The sequence below is a fragment of the Gymnoscopelus braueri genome (genome assembly GCF_963280865.1).
Source record: "Gymnoscopelus braueri genome assembly, chromosome: 16".
NCBI classification, from domain to species: domain Eukaryota; kingdom Metazoa; phylum Chordata; class Actinopteri; order Myctophiformes; family Myctophidae; genus Gymnoscopelus; species Gymnoscopelus braueri.
Window position 1 is genome coordinate 38,526,710 of NC_137616.1, and position 16,965 is coordinate 38,543,674.

At 42.0% G+C, this 16,965-nt stretch overlaps 1 protein-coding gene across 1 annotated transcript in view; it reads right to left on the reverse strand.

Annotated features, from left to right (window-relative positions):
* The window catches only part of LOC308102658 (CYFIP-related Rac1 interactor A), a 46,987-nt gene extending 31,001 nt beyond the window's left edge, over positions 1-15,986 (reverse strand). Inside the window, exon 1 of the mRNA XM_080452482.1 lies at positions 15,863-15,986. The gene's annotated coding sequence lies outside the window, so the exon portion shown is untranslated. The remainder of the gene's footprint in view (positions 1-15,862) is intronic.
* Positions 15,987-16,965: the final 979 nt, after the last annotated feature.

The window sequence follows — 16,965 nt, forward strand, 5'->3', positions numbered from 1 at the left end:
TTCAGTTATAAAGTGGTTTGTAGGTGTGTTACATACTAGGACTTCATTTTGGGTCTGGCAGAACCAGGTCTCCTGGTCTTGTTTTAATTGCATCTATTGTATTCTCTATTTAAGTGCACTTTTGTACTCTGATTGTATTTGTTTTTATTCTGTAAAGCACTTTGAGTTGCCTTGGTGTATGAAAGGTGCTGTATAAATAAAGTTGCCTTGCCGCCTATTAGTCGCACGATGAAGTATATAGGGTTCAAGTGGTTAAAGACTATTCTTCTTTTATTTAAATAGGACAACGTAACGAGAACACCCTGAAGGTTGTGGTTTACATGGTCAGTAAGCGTTGTAGGATCCTGTAGGATCAGAGTCTCAGACATTCCACTGCTGGGCTTCGTAAAACCTGGATAGCGTGACAGATATCATACGTATCCTCATGGACATCCAGGGATTCAACCGGCAAATCAATTATTTACATCAACAAGCATTTCCACGTTGGAAGAAAGAAAAAAAAAGCACTCTTGACAGCGAACTCCAGGTCACGCGAGGGGAGTTGGTGGGTATCCATGTGATGCTAACTTTGACACAGGGTTCCTGGATAGTGTGTGTTTGTACAGAACAGAACAGTGCAGTGCATAATAAGTGGACCAAACTGTTTGCCTGAGCAAAAATAAAGGACAGTTTGTGTCCATGTGCGAGTAAAGCCTGATTTATATACTTGGTTGTGCAGCGTGTCACACACCGAAAATAGAAGATCTACAAGCTCACAACACGTTGCGATGTGACACGTTGTAAGTTTGTAGATTGGCTTTTGTCGTGCAGGACACATGGCGTGCAACTACAGTAAATTTAAAACAGGCTTAAGGTGCAGATTAAACGTGTAATGTATACATGCAAAGAAGAAAGTAAAGCAATCTGGGAACCCATCGGCAGAGCTCTGAATCTGTCTTGACTCTTGAGAGATTACAGGTAAAGTGACAGGCAGCCACATCAACATGCACTGTCTGTCTTTAGCCGACACCCTCTGAGGGGTCACTCCGAGGTTTAGTCCCTGATGGAGGGTCAACAGGCCGTTGGGGGGGGGGGGGGGTTGAGAGAGAGAGAGAGAATCTTAACTCCAGCAACATCGTTTCCTGTTCTAGTTTGCATGGCAACAGTGAATGGATGAATGGATGATGGATTCATAACACGCCAATGAACAGAGGGGGAGGGTGGGACTGGGATGGTGTGTGTGTGCGGGGGGGGGGGGGGGACTCAGTCCATTTAGATTCAGTTCATTCATAATGTCTAGTGAAAACAGGAAAGTGCAATGGGCAAAGGTTCCCAATTATTTTTTCCCCCCTGTTATTCTATTCCAATGAATAAAATATAAAAACGAGTGTGTGTGTGTTTAAAAAGTTGACCTTGCTTCATTGTCCCCACTTTGACCCAGATAAAAAAAGCCCCACACACACACACACACACACACACACACACACACACACACACACACACACACACACACACACACACACACACACACACACACACACACACACACACACACACACACACACACACACACACACACACACAAAACTGTAGTGGTACCTGACTATTTGAGTTTCTCTTCAAAGTGTAGTGGTACCTAACTGAACAACACAGCAAAAACAAAAGAAAAACGACTATCATGAGCCATCCAAAGAAAAACACTCATTTCCTGTCTCATCTCTCACTATACGAATGCCTCAGACAAGAGACCTCAATTTTAACCAGCCGTAGCAATAATAGCAGACCGACAAACTCATGATGTCAAATCGCGATGCGTTGCGTGACTTTGTTGTAGAACAGCTAGTTTGCCGCGCGACAATGCTGTATGACGAAGTCTAACTAGGGCATACTGTAAGTGGTTAACTGTCATGCTTCGTACTGTATATGAGGAAGGGTTGTTGTGCTGTGAGAGAGACAGGGTTAAAGTATGAGGAAGGGTTGTTGTGCTGTGAGAGAGACAGGGTTAAAGGCCTGACTGACGTCAGTTCAACTTTTAAATGAAAATGCGCAGACAGAGACTTTGCAACGAAAATCAAAAGGCATTCATCAGTGTTGTTAAAAGATCAATTATTTTCTCATAACTCTTAAAGTAGCCAGGAATTTAGTTGTGGGGTTTGTTTGTTGTGCTTTGGTCATACTGGACTTCATTCGATGTGAAACAATTGTAGCATTCAACTGAATTGTGATGATTTGTCTATTTGTGCTATAAAAAAAGGCTGACACTGCAATCGATTTGGTCTGACTTCTGAGATCAAGAATTACCGTCATTTCCAGTATTAGATGAAGCCGTAATGACTTCACGATGGTTTCGTTTTCAAACACAGCTTGTTCGTACATTGGAAACCTATCCATAAGGCTGACGTGTTCAGCCATTCTCTCATAATCCCCAAGACTCTTCCCTCATTCATTTATCGACAAGAATAGCCTATATTTTTCTTTTTCACTCTCTCTATTCTTCTCTCCTTTTCCTTTCTCCACCCACCCCATACCAACCCCCCTCTGCCCCCCTTCGGTTGGTTCAATTAATTGTACCGTTGTTGTTGTAGTTGCTGCTGTTAAATGGGTGTAACGTTTTTACTTGAGTGGCAAACTGCCATTCACAAGTGACAAAACTCGAACGCTGACATGCGAGGAAAACAGGAAAGAATGGCCCTGAGCCCTGATCCAGAGTCTGTCTGGAGACACTACATTCCACAGCTGCTTTATAGACAGACCAGGCTATGTCATGCTTGTTGTGTTATGGCTGTCATCATTGTCCCAGTTTAAGTGCAGTCTTTCGGTTTCATGTAGGATGGAACATCCTACATGAAACTGGTATAACTGGTATAAAAGAAAAACACCAGATCAGTGGAAATAGTGGCACTCCAAAAATACAAACAAGACCTTGGCTTGGATTTTAATTGTTTTCTTTTGTTAGATCAGGCTGCTTATGCATTTCAGCATAGAGCCTTCGTCAGAGCATCATATGATTATGATGCAAACGCGTTGAAAAGAAAATGGCTTTAGTCCTGCTTTTATCTTATGGAGTGCTGCTATTTCCAGTCATCTGGTGTTACTGTTTACACATAAGTATTAGGGCTGCAACTAGTATCGATTATTTTCTTAGAGATTATTAAATTTTTTCATTAGATTTGAATTGCATGTTTTTATGCATTTTATATTTTTTTAATATATTAATGCATCAACGTGAAAGAAATAACTAAGTATAATCAACCAAATCGATTAGTCTGATAAGCCCTTAACACACAGCCATGGAGGCAACCAGAGGAAGCACACATTTATTTCATTTTTTGCTTAGAGTAGCCAATTATTTTTCCTGATGCTCATTCCTCCCCACACACAGTGTGTTGTTGTTGCCGTTGTACCCTAATAGCCCCCACCGGGAGGAGTCACCAGCTCCCTCCTGCTCCTCCCGACCAACACTCCCTGCTGACAGGTGCCGCCCCAGCCTGTAAGGATTATGTGCAGAGACAAATATCACCCTTAAATGATGTTGTATTTGTGACCAAATGTGTGTATCTGGGCCGTTTGAAAACTCCAGATCAAGCAATTATGATGGTGCTGATCAAAATATGGACCAGAAATGTAATAGATTTCTGCTCACACCTGTACAAGCCCCTTTGACAATAGAACTGCCTCTAAAAACACACACTGTGCTGACCTCAAGAGCTCTGAAGACTTCAGTTAACCCATTTCCACTGAGACAGAGACAGACAGAGTCAGAAAGAAAGACTTTGTTTAAACCACAAGGCCCAAAATCAACACCAAAATGACCCAAAATAACTTCTGTTTGAGAGTCTCAAGGAAAGTGGCCCTGTGAGTGCAAACAAATCGTTCACCACAACTACCACCAGCCAGGCCTTAGCTGTGTGGTGGGTCTCAGGAAAGTGTATGGAGTATGGCCGCTGAGTGCCCAAACCCAAACTAAATTACGGTCCACCGTCAAAGGATTTCATTCTTTTGTATTGTTAATGGTTCCTTACAGTCTGGTGTTTTCCCCCCATTTCTCTTAAGCATGCTTTTATTACACCCTCACTAACAACTACAGTGACAACCAACTTCAGACCAAACCAAATCAAACCAAAGGATCAGAGGCACAAGACCAGATCATTGTGATTTGGTTTCACCCAGTGAGCCAGTCAAAAACCTGTGTGTTCAGCGTTCTTAAAGATGCAGATCTTAATTTCCAAAAATTCTAAAATTAAAGCTATTCTTTTCATTCATTTTTTTTAACAACTCTATACATTTTGAATTCTCTTTTAATGAGAAGTGCATTGACTTTATTTTGTATGAGGTTACTTTGTATGACATTTACTACATAAATTTGCTCTGGGTAATTCAATTTGTTACACATTGAACCATTTGCACAAAAACTACAACAGCAAATATTATGGTGAAATTGCATTCGGCCTTTGTATCTTTTAGAGCCACAATCTAAATAAGTAAATGGGGAAACAGTGGCTGCAACTTGGGGCTCTTTTCAAAGCTTAAAACATCTGCGAAGGGAGGGGAAGGGTATGTGACAGTAACTGGCATAGACAGATTGTTGGCCTCAGCAATGAAGAGAGTCCCACACAGACATGACCTCCATGCCAGGCTGTTAACAGGATTTTTTTTAAAGCTAGGCTAATAAAAAAACAATGCATAAGCCTACGAGTAGTCAGCATGAGTTAACAGCATGTGCAGTGAGACGGTGGTCATTAAGGCCACCATGTGAAATACACAAACAACCACAACACAGCTCAAGCCAAGCCTATATTATCCCAAGTCAAACCCTTAACAATGCACCCTCATTAACAAGATGCCAGCAGTTCCACCACAACAGAAACAACACGAGAGAGAGAGGGCAAGAGAGATAGCGAGAAAAAGAGGTAGAGAGAGAGAGAGAGAGAATGATCGAGGCAAAAAGCGAGAATGAGAAAGTGAAATGGAGTTTCTGACTGGCCCCAGAAGCAGGCCTTTAAACTGGGTTAGGGGAGCTGCGTCTCCCCCAGGCTCACTTTACTGGAGCAAAAGTGACATTGGGTGGGGGCGAGAAGGGCTTGAGGGAGGTTGTGGTGGAGTTATGCCCTAATATGGGCAGAGGGTGGAAGAGGAGGGGGTTGCCCAGTGCCACCACAATGGCAGCCCGCTTGACTCCACTGAATCGACTTGCATACACGCACACACGCTGCACACACTATTAGTCTCTCCTGAGACCCTGTCTGAATACAGTCTGTCCAAAGGGACTTTGTTGTCATGAAACAGATGCACACACACAACCACACTTCCCACTGTGGTCTACGCGCCTTTCACTAGAACACACCCACGCTGGAGCCTTGTTTCCATGGCAAGTATCTGTGTATGTATGTATAATTCATACTTACACAGAAAATCTATCCATTCTTACACTTTCAAAGTGAAACAAACACTGTGTACTGTACACATCATGCACACACTCAAACACACGCAGTGTTCTCAACTCTGATCAGATGGCGTTTCAGTCCTCTGCTTGAGCCAGCTGGGCTGGGCCCCCACTACAAAATCACTACTATCCCCTTCTGCACATCTGGCCTCATCAACACAGACACCCAAACACCGGCTCCTCCGGGTCAGCGGAACGGACTTAAAGAGGACTCTTTCTACTGAGACATGATGAGGGGGATGCAGAGACAGGGGGAAGAGACAGAGGGAGGGGCCCCGGCACACAGTAGTAAACAACTCTGAAAGAAGTGTGTGAATGGCGAGTGTGTTTCTGAGTGTGTTAGTTGTACGTGTGAAAGAAAGAGGGAGAATGTGTGAGAGTGCTAGAGTGTCAGAGAGAGGGAGCCATTGCTTATAGCTTTTAAAAAGATCGCGAAAGAACCACGCACACTGAAAAGAAGCCCAGAACTTCTGTAAGAAAGAAAGCGAGAGAGAAAGAGTGAGGGAGTGTGGAATTCAGAGGACAGAGGGGGAGGAGGAGTGGCCGTTTGGGCTACTACTAGCCGTTATGGCGTAGCGTGGGACTCCAGGCGTAGAATTCCTCCTGCAATGCTCCGTCAATGCCACTTCTGTTCTGCAGAGCCCTGCCATGTCAAAAGCACTGCAGATACAGAGGGGACCATGTCTGTCTGAGTGAACAACTTGTGTGTGTGTGTGTGTGTGTGTGTGTGTGTGTGTGTGTGTGTGTGTGTGTGTGTGTGTGTGTGTGTGTGTGTGTGTGTGTGTGTGTGTGTGTGTGTGTGTGTGTGTGTGTGTGTGAGAGAGAGAGACAAATGTATGCGAGTAAAATCACTCCCTCTGCGTGTGCGTGTGTGCAATGTGCATGCATGTAAATCTCCACACTACCACAGGCTTCTCCCCTCGTGGGTGTAGGCTGCTATGCTAAGCTCACTGATGCTAACAATGATCTGACAGCAAGTGGTGAAAAAGCATCCACCGCTACCCAAACACGCAAACTACACACAACTAGTAGGCTATATAAATATAAAACGTGTAGGCTAAACACGTGTAGGCTAAACACAAGCATCTAGTTTTTAGATTTAAGTTCTAAACCAACAAGGTTTATGAGTAAATTCCTACAGCTTGCAGAATTGACCCTTGTAGAGCACACATAATGCAGGAACTATGAACAATTTGCAAAAGATACTGTAACTCGCTGAGAGCAAATAGTAGGATATGTTCAGAAGTCCCATATGAATCGCCACAAAGCCTCCTGTGTGCCCAATGCCGAGGGCTCTGCGGGGTGTGCCACATACAGAGCCAGGGCACCCTGGGAAAAAAAAGTCTGCCTTTCTGCTAAATCTGCGGTAATATCTGATGATGCTCATACCAAGGGCGACAATGAGCCAAGGGCCAAACATCTTTTACAGCTGCAATGATACTGTGTATAGTATACACATGTTTTCTTGCACAGATTATACAAATGCATCTTCTACATTTTTCATATCAGAATGAGTCACCAATCTTCTCCTGTGTATGGATTGTGCTCAGAGCAGCTATGCTCAGTGGTGGAAAAAGTATTTTTTAAGTAAAAGTATCAATACTGCAATGTACACTGCTACACAAACAGTGGTTACTACAAAATACATTAAAAGAAACGTTTGATGGGGGGCCCCCATCAATTGACAGTGTCAATGATTCAAGGAACAAGTTCTCTTCGTTTTACGTTTGTGTTTCATAGTTACGAAGTATTCAATTATCTAACTAAGAGCTACACAGCTCCAATGTCACACGTAGGTGATAATAAATTGAATCAAGGGGGTTTCCTAGAGGGTGGACTGACTTTATCAATTTTGTCATGCCCTCTTATTAGTTCTGCACCTGAGCCTGTTTGGAAGTGCCTTTTTTTGCATACCAAGATGATCATTCTCAACCACAGTCACAGTGAGCATTCCAAATTAAGCTAAATGCCTTAACCACATGAACCCTTAGCATCCCTATTCTGGGCATGTCATAATAGGCTAACATCCGGCGCAACAATAGGCAAAATTAACAGAAAATAGCAGATCTACAACCTCACAATGAGTGAGCTTGTAGATCGGCTATTTTCGGCAAAGAGATTTGATGTTGAGTGAGAAAATGAGCGGACCATGGACCTCAGTCAGTGAAGTATAGGGTTTAGGTTGTTAATATAGCAGGCCTTTTATATATTGTTGGCCTGTTATATAATGGGTGTTTACCATTATCCTAACAGGTATAGTATGTTTCCTGTCTATCATCAGTGCAGACAATTGAATACCTGACCTTTAAAGACAATACGAGGACAGGTGTTAACCCTGCTATTAAATCAGCATGCCTTGCATGACCGAGCTCCACATAAACACATGCAATATAATGCTTGGAGGCTACTGGTTTCTTTCCTACTGTTCTATAACTACTTACTATTTACCTGAAACCTAGTAGCTACTGGGCTGATGCTCTCTTACCACATGAACCCTAGGCGTCCTTATTTTGGGCAGGGGTTAACAATTGGCAAAAAATAGCAGATCTACAAGCTCACAATGCGTCACAAAGTGATGCGTTGCTTATAGATCAGCTATTTTCTGCAAAGAGAACTAAGGGAAAAAGGGATGGGGCCTAGTACAGACCACTGGGGACACTGGTCAATGAAGTACATAGGGTATGGGTCTTCAACATTTTCAGGCCAAGGACCCCTTAGCTGAGAGAAAGATGAAGCAGGGACCCCCACTACATATTGCATAAAATGGTGTTGTAGGTCCCGGACCCTCTCTTGAAGACCCCTGACATAGGTTTTAAGTGGTTAACATGTGTGAAGTTGAACGGGTAGGGGACAGGGCCCACCATCTCCTGCTCAAGAGCACTCTGGACAAGTTCTGGAGAATGAACCTTTTGTATTACGTAAGAGTCTGTCAGTTCATTGACTGTCAGTTCATTACTAAAACACAAGCAGAAGGAAAACAAGGAACTGAGCATACGTATATTCCTTCTAAAAAAGATAGGGCGGGTTGGTTTCAGGAACTCTAGACCGCAATCTGTTACAGTCATACACATACACAGCCCAACTGTAAATCAGTTTCAACATTGTTACTGCGCGGCTTTGAAAAAGCTGTTGATGTTATGGGTCCTTCACTGGTTCCTGGATTGTTACACTCTTCATTCGAGTGTGACGGCTCTCCCTTTTAAATCGCTCGGATATTCTCCACTTCACAGACTGTTAGCTTGTCATGGACCCCAAAAAACGACAACGCCCATAAATCCTGCACCTGCTAAAATCAATGAGTTTGCTGCTGAGTCGTAAACAATCAGTCAAGCCAAGCAGCCAGTGGCTCAAGGACAGGTTGGCTCTGAGACGACTCTACCAGCTGTGAAATGTAGAGCAACAGGCAGGGTAGCATAGAGCAGCTAATTGGCTCATATCCACTAATATATATATATATATATATATATATATATATATATATATATATATATATATATATATATATATATATATATATATATATATATATATATATACACACACACACACACACACATATATATGTCTCTCGCCCCCATTTCCTGTCAGTCTACTATCTCCTGTCAGTCTCCTATCAATAAAGGCAGAAAAATCCCCCAAAAATATCTCAAAATAAACAAAAGAACGCTCTGTTTTGTGTTGAAATTTGAATGAAATGAAATTTTTACTTGAAATGCATATCGGCTCTTAATATCGGATATCGGCCTCTTTGATCACCAATATATCCATATGATATCGGCCATGAAAAAGTCATGTCGGTCGATCCTAACTGATCCAAACTTCCTCCTTCAGAACCTTTTGCTTCTGCATCATGACCTTGGCAACTTAGCAGTCTGGCAGGTGACGAGGAAAGAATGTCGGGCAAGGATCCCAAAAGAAAAAGAAACGGTATCGTTGCGTTTGTGTAGTGTGGCCCATTTTCCAAGGCTTTCCTGTGGCCTACAAAAGAACTCCGCTTCAGGCAATTGTACAGAAATAGACTATACCAAGAGAGATCTGTTGTTCAGAGGAGTCTGCATGGCCATCAGAAGAACTAATCGATAAGGACATATGGTGTACATGTTTCTCAGGAACGCAAGCTGTCATACACCAAACTCAGGTTTCAATACAACCACTTATCTAGATCTTTAAGTGCTTGTGCACTATTAAGTTAGAATGACCTTGAATTAAGTTGTGAGTTAAAAATACAGTTATTGTACCGTTATTGTCTAGTGTAATTTTTGGCATATTTGGGAACTCAAACTATCAAATGACACAAAACTCATGGCAACATATTCAGCTCTGACATTGCAGCATGCTACCTGGCTGTGTGTATGAAAGAACAGGCAGTGATGCTGTCAACTTGAAAAACCTCAAGTTCATACTGAAGACCAATTTTCTCATGCAGGCGGCAGTTGTGCGGGCTGAAATCTCCGCTGCGCACAAAACTCAGAGAGCTGATGTCTTCGCTGACAGGATGCAAGTATAAAAGTGAAACGTGAGCAGGAAGTGTGTATGGGCCATAAAGCAGCACGGTGTGAGCACACGCACTCATTCTCACAAGCAGAAAGACAAACAGAGAGAAAGACAGACAGGGGTTTGAAACAGGAAGTTAAAGCAGCCAGTGTGATTTGCATAGAGTTTCACTGTAGCTCAATAGTGGCTTGCCATATACAAAAATAACACATTTCCTCATGGGAAAATGTTGATGGGGGGGGCCTGGAAGGTCAGCTGTGAAGTGAACAAACAAAAATAGTTAAATATTATTATGGTGCGTGAAGCCTGGTGTGCATTGGACACTAGTGTCTTTTGTGGTGAAGAAATAAATAAAAATAAGCCGTTATGGATTAAGCTTACGATTAAAATTGTTCTAATTAGGCTAAAGTGGACAAAGATTTACTACCACCTACCAATGAGCCAAAAAGGCTACCGTTTGTGAGTGTCCGGGCAAGTGAAAGAGCTAGCATCATGCTAGTCAAAACAATGCCATGCTACGCTGCAGGCCTGCAGCATACTATGGTAGGGTCACACTCACACATATTCAACATTGTATGTATTTGTAAGCTCAACATTGTGGATTCAGAGCTGATCTCGTCTCATCTCCTGTGGCTTCCTATTCTATAGTGTCCTAATAATGTGTCTAAAGAATGCATAAATAAATATCTGTTTGTTCTGTTACAACACACCCACACTCTAAGTCTGTTGGACTCAGTCTAAACCTAACACCTTGCATTTGTGTTCCAGCCCAGATGGTGGTGACTGAGTCAGCTGTGTACGATGGACCATTGTTAACTGAATGATTAGTGGCAGGAGATAAGAGGAGGATGAGAGATAGAGGCTGAGGAGCTAAACCTTCTTATACTTTAGCAATGCTGGCTGGATGACTTAATGAGCTAAATTAGACTTAAAGATGGAGCTGGGATACTCTTAATAGGGATGTGTGCACAATATAATTAAATCACTGTAAATGTTTCAATGCACCATATGCCAACATACTACTACAATAAGTAACTGGGAAATAGCTAATTGAGAAGTCCCACTGTACAGTGGTTGGCATTGCATTAATATAGTGACTATAGTGATACAGCACATTGAGCTGAGCCGAGATGTGCACAATTTATTCTGTAGCTGCCACAACCTAAACCTTTAATATTCTGTATCTGAGAGTGACTTGTGATAGCCCTAGCCCAGCTAAAGAGAAGGATGCATGGGAACATCAGCTTATGGAAGGAATTACTACAAAGTCCACTAATTTATTAAGAATGTGCAAAGTTGTCTTGTGACTCACAGCATAGTGCTGAATGACCATCAAACACCAGGATCCGTAAATGAATGCAGTGAAAGAGTTTTGTCCATGTAACTGGCTGCATGTTCAGCTAATACTCCAGTCAGATATTTGGGCTAGGCATCTGTACAGTACAATCTGCAGCGCAGGAAGGAAATCTTGTGGGATTTCTCATTTTGTGTCACAAAGCAGCTTGTGATATAGCTGTGCTCTCTGGCTACCAAATGAAAATCACTGTTGCAAGTAGATTCATTTGGAGTTCTGCAACTGCTATATACTGAATATCAAATTACCCCACCTAGCCTGGTTGAGTCTTGAATCAGCAGTGAGCACTTTTTGTTTGATGGACACTAGGAGATACCATGGAAATCGGTCTTCTGTGAAAGATACCACACTGGATACCAAATATCTCTGAGGGCCCCAGTAAGCCCAGGACACCTGGAAATATCCTATCATTTCACCCTTGCCCTGTTAGTTACTGGATGCTTAATTGTAATAATGCTGATGTAATAACATTTCACATACTACGAGGTGGAAGTGCCTACGAATGGAGTGTAAAGCCTTATTCATACTTACATGTACAGTAGTTGTGCACTCAAAATAGCAGATCTACAAGCTTACAACATGTCGCAGGTGTGCGACACAATGCACAACTAAGTATAAATTGTCCATAAGTAGGATAACAACATACATTCCAGTTTCACCAAACAGTCCCATATGTAATAGCCGTTTATCATTCTAGGCAGTTCTACGTTTTTTAGAAGCGCTATTACAATTCAGTGGCAATTCCCCAGCATCACTTTGTATGAGTCAAAGTTTATTTTCATTTCCCATCAATCTGTTTGCTTCCCAGTTTTGTTTAGCGTGCACAGCTAACGTTATCTAAATTGGACACTTTATCATTACATAAACAACACTCAGCAACGGCTGTCACCTGTTTGCACATTGGTAGGAATTCGAAGTTAAATTTGTAGCATTTTTGTAATATCATATTTGCTTTAAAGCGGCAGGCTGGCCTGGCACTGGTAAATATGTATAGCTCTCTCTCACCCTCCTGTCCCTGCCAAGCTGCACAACAGCAGCAGGTTAAGCCATTATGACCGGGAACGCATTTGTGTCATTTTAGATTTGAGCTACAACCATTATTTGATACTTTGGCTATTCAAAAATAGCAGATATATATAAGCTTGTGAGCTTGTAGATCTGCTATTTTTGAAAAATCTTGACACATTTGTGCAAATCTTTGAATATATATATTTTTTAAAGCGAACATTTGTTACTCACATCTTTGCTTCTGGAGGTCCCTGGAACAAGATATTTTACAAATGTTAGCTTTAAAAATATATATATTGAAAGATTTGCACAAGCACAAATTTTCACGATTTAAAAAAATAGCAGATCTACACCGCGCTGAGCTTGTATATCTGCCATTTTTGAATAGCCAAAGAAAAAAAATCAAAAAATGACATAGATGCTCATAGATGCTTTCCCGGTCCTAATGGATTAAAACTGCACACATGCATGCAGCCACGCAAACATACTGTACACACACACACACACACACACACACAAAAACAAACGACTGTTCATAGAAGAACGCAAGCTAGCATATCCTGTTTTCCAGTCATGGGCAAGTGAAAACTGAGCTGAGAGTGAATCAAGCAAGCTACGCCTACGATGCTTAAAATTGTGAATGTTATGGACAGAGCGATGAGCAGACTTCCAGGGATGACACACACAAAAACACACTGTAGCCCGACTGTCTCCTGGCAAGGCATGAATGATCTGTGTGCACGTTAACTATGTGTTGAAGGCTGACCAATGTCGGTCTGGCCGATATATCTCCCATTATTTGACTTTTCTAACGACATCGGTATCCGCAATTATACAGCTGAGCTGATGTGCACTGAATCCCGATTTTTAACCAATATCAACCTCACCTGTCGTCCCCATTTTGGGCATGTCATTATAGGCGAAGATTTCCCAAAATAATTTTGAATAGTGGTCTGACCCAAAAACCTGGCATTGGTCGGGCTCTAACACACACACACACACACACACACACACACACACACACACACACACGCACACACACACACTTCAGACCCTTCCAAGAGACATTTGTAAACGTGTACATGTCTTTGCTCTCTTCAATGGTTTCCCCATTGGTTGCACCACATCACATCAGCATGGCATCTTGCAGCCTTTTAAATGTTCAACAAAAGCCCACACAAAACACAACACGAATTGATTAGTCACTGTAAAACCGATTAGTGCTGCTGGCAGCACGACGTGAACAAAGGCTCTGGGAAGGACATCGTTATTAGTCAGCTACTACGGCTGATTATGTTGTCAGGTAACCAAATGTTATCAGTACAGCTTCATCAAACACTACTTCTGGCCAGAGCTAACAATGGTGACGATAAGGTCAGCAAACTAGTAGAGGCACAAGATAACGTGTTTCTCAAACCACGGTCCAGGTCCCAGATATGGCCCATGGAATGTTGCTGCTGAGTGTTCCCAGGAGTCTGCATTTTAGAAATAAACGGGTAGTTTGTGAAGAAGACTATGAGAACATGAACTGCAAGTGCTGACGTCTTTCCTTACTGGTCCTCAAGAAATAATATATATATTTTAATACAACACAATACATTTTTGGCTGATTGTGAGATACCAACGGAGTAATACTATTCACATAAACACTACACACACACTAGTTAAGCAGACAGCATGTTCTATAGTTAGGCTAGGCTATGCACACCACATGCAAAGCATCTTCCAACCGAGATAATCAGATCATGCACAACAGCCATTGTCTCGTCTTAGATTTGTGAAATTCGTCCAGCATGCCAGAAATGCTGCTATAAGATCCTTACATTCTCTCCCTCCCTCACACACACACACACACACACGTCGAAAACTGCAGCTGTCACTGTATGTCCTGCACAACAGCAGCAGGCAGCATTTTAATGGATCATGAGCTTCAATATATCAGATTCCTCTAGACTAGGGGTTCTTCAAAACCACTCCAGCCCCGAGACAACTTTGAGAAATTTCAATCTCACTCTTGAACACAAATCTGAGGAACCCGGCTTCACCGTGGGACACAGTCTAACAAAAACATATGAATAATTCACTTGTCAAATGGGTACATGCAAGAAACAATCCCCTGGACAATTTTGGGTCCCAACACAACATTAGGAACCACTGATCTCGACTGGTTGGTATTTCTGTGTCAGAGAATTCACTGAAGTCATTTGCCAAAGGGAATCACCAGTAGGGTTAGGTACTACCTGAACACCCCCACACCAATAAATACTTGGAGGGAGTGCCCTAAACGTAAAGCAAACTGGCAGTCATGAGTAATCATACCACCTAATTTCTGACACTGCCTTTACATATTAACTGTTCTTTTTAGAATGTACCGGTATTTATGTATTTTGATGTATCGCATTGTATTGTGTAGTACTTGTACACTGTATTGATTTGATAAGTCACCAATTGTAATAACCTGCCCAAGGTCTACAGATGAAAATGAGCTCATTTGGCAAACTCTTGCACATTTACATCGGCATGGAAACAGAACATGTGCATTGTCCATGGTAAATAAGAAATATTATACAAAGATAACGATAAAGAACACTGACCATGACTTTTGCTCCTACCCTTAATGTAGAACCTGGTGAGAAGTTGAACTATTGATCTAAAGTCATTCAACACCATACCCCATGGGAGAGAGAATAGATCATACATTAGCAGCCCATGCCAAGGCAAGACATCGAAACAGCTGCTGTGTCTGACATTTGTGACAGCAACCCGAGACCAAAAACATTAGAAGAGTCAGGGTGCAAGGAGGAATCCTCTACCGGTCTGACAAGTCGTGAAGACAATTCTACTATGAAGTGCAACTCCATTCCATTGTGAAGCGTTCACCGTTCACAATGGGAGAGGAGGGGTCGTTTGGATTTTATCCTGAGGCCTGACGTAATGATTGATGCTTTAGTCTGCAAAAGTTTTGCAGACTATTTTTGCTGCAAAACTGAGTGCATGATGGTCTCTCTGGCAACTTTTGAGCAACAATAATTGGGGAGATTTCAAAGTGCAAATTAAGCAGTAATAAAAGTAAGACCACCCTAAAAGGAATGTATTTAAGAAACAACTAACGTTAACAGCCATGTGTTGCCAAAAGATTCTCAAAAATCAGTTTGCACTACAGGATCCAGTAATAATCCAGCATTACTGTCAGATCAACACAGCTTCCTTAAACCTTGCAATGGCAGCAAATTACAGCATGAGTCTGGGCGCGCGCGCACACACACACACACACACACACACACACACACACACACACACACACACACACACACACACACACACACACACACACACACACACACACACACACACACACACACACACACACACACACACACACACACACACACACACACACACACACACACACACACACACACACACACCGCGGCTAATGCTAACTAGTAGCCTCTCTCTCTCTCCATGTGAACTCGTTTGACAGTCACTGATTTCTCCAAGTAGCCCAACTCTCCAGCCAGCGTTTAAATCAAAATACTCCACTAAAAAGACGTCTCGAGGTTGACGAAAACGCTCCAACTCACCTTGTGTTTCTCCTGGAACTGTATGCTTTTGTTTTAGGACGGAGGAAAGGAAAGGAAAATGAGAACTATCTGGACAAGAGAGCGTTACTTTTCTCTGACCAGCCCAGCTCCTCGGTCCCCCAGCGGCTGCAGACAGAGACAACAACGGTTTCTGTTTTCTGCATGCCCCTCCCCCTTGCTCCCACTAGCCCCGCCCCCTCCCCTCCCACCAGTGGTGGGAAAAAGTACTCACATATTTTACTTAGTAAAAGTATCAATACTGCTGCAATGTAGAAAAAGTCCGGAATTCAAAATTTGTACTTAAAGTACAAAGTACTCATTATGTAGAATGTCCCATTTCAAAAGTTTTCAAATGTATAAAATGTACTAAAATATTTTTGAAAATAGCTTGTAGATTGGCTATTTTCAAATGGCCAAAATGTACATAGGGCTGAGGTGGCTAATGTATGTTCTGTTAAAAATCTACAAAGTAACTAGTAACTACATTTTTCTAATAATTGTAGTGGAGTAAAAGTACAATATTTGCCTAGGCTATGAGATGTAGTGGAGTAGAAGTAAAGGTACTGAAAATTGGAAATATTCCAGTAAAGTAAAAAATATCTCAAAATTGTACTTAAGTACAGACTAGTACTTGAGTACATGTACTTAGTTACTTTACACCACTGCCAATAACAAACGCCTCTGCGCAGAGTGTCCGCCCATGTGCATTTTTAATTGGCTCATATTGGGTATTGGCCTTCTTCTTTGTCCAATAGTGGAACTGGAAGCCTGTTTTGGGCGGGAGTTCCTTGCTGAGTGCAACCCCTGGCCCCTGGCATTAAAACATTCAGTAGACCTACACTTCGTCATACAAAGTGTTGCGCAAAATAGCAGATCTACAAGATGCGACACACTGTGGGCTTGTTGTAGATCTATTTTTCACTGAAGATTATCGAAAATGTCTGAAAATGCCCAAAATTGGGACACCAGGTTGAAAATTAAGATGAATTTGATTTATAATATAGGTTGTGTAAGGATTCAGATGCAAAATCATGCAAATAAGTACATTAAAGTAAAGGGATAAGGGATATTTCACTTTCAAATAAAATAAACATTACAAAAAT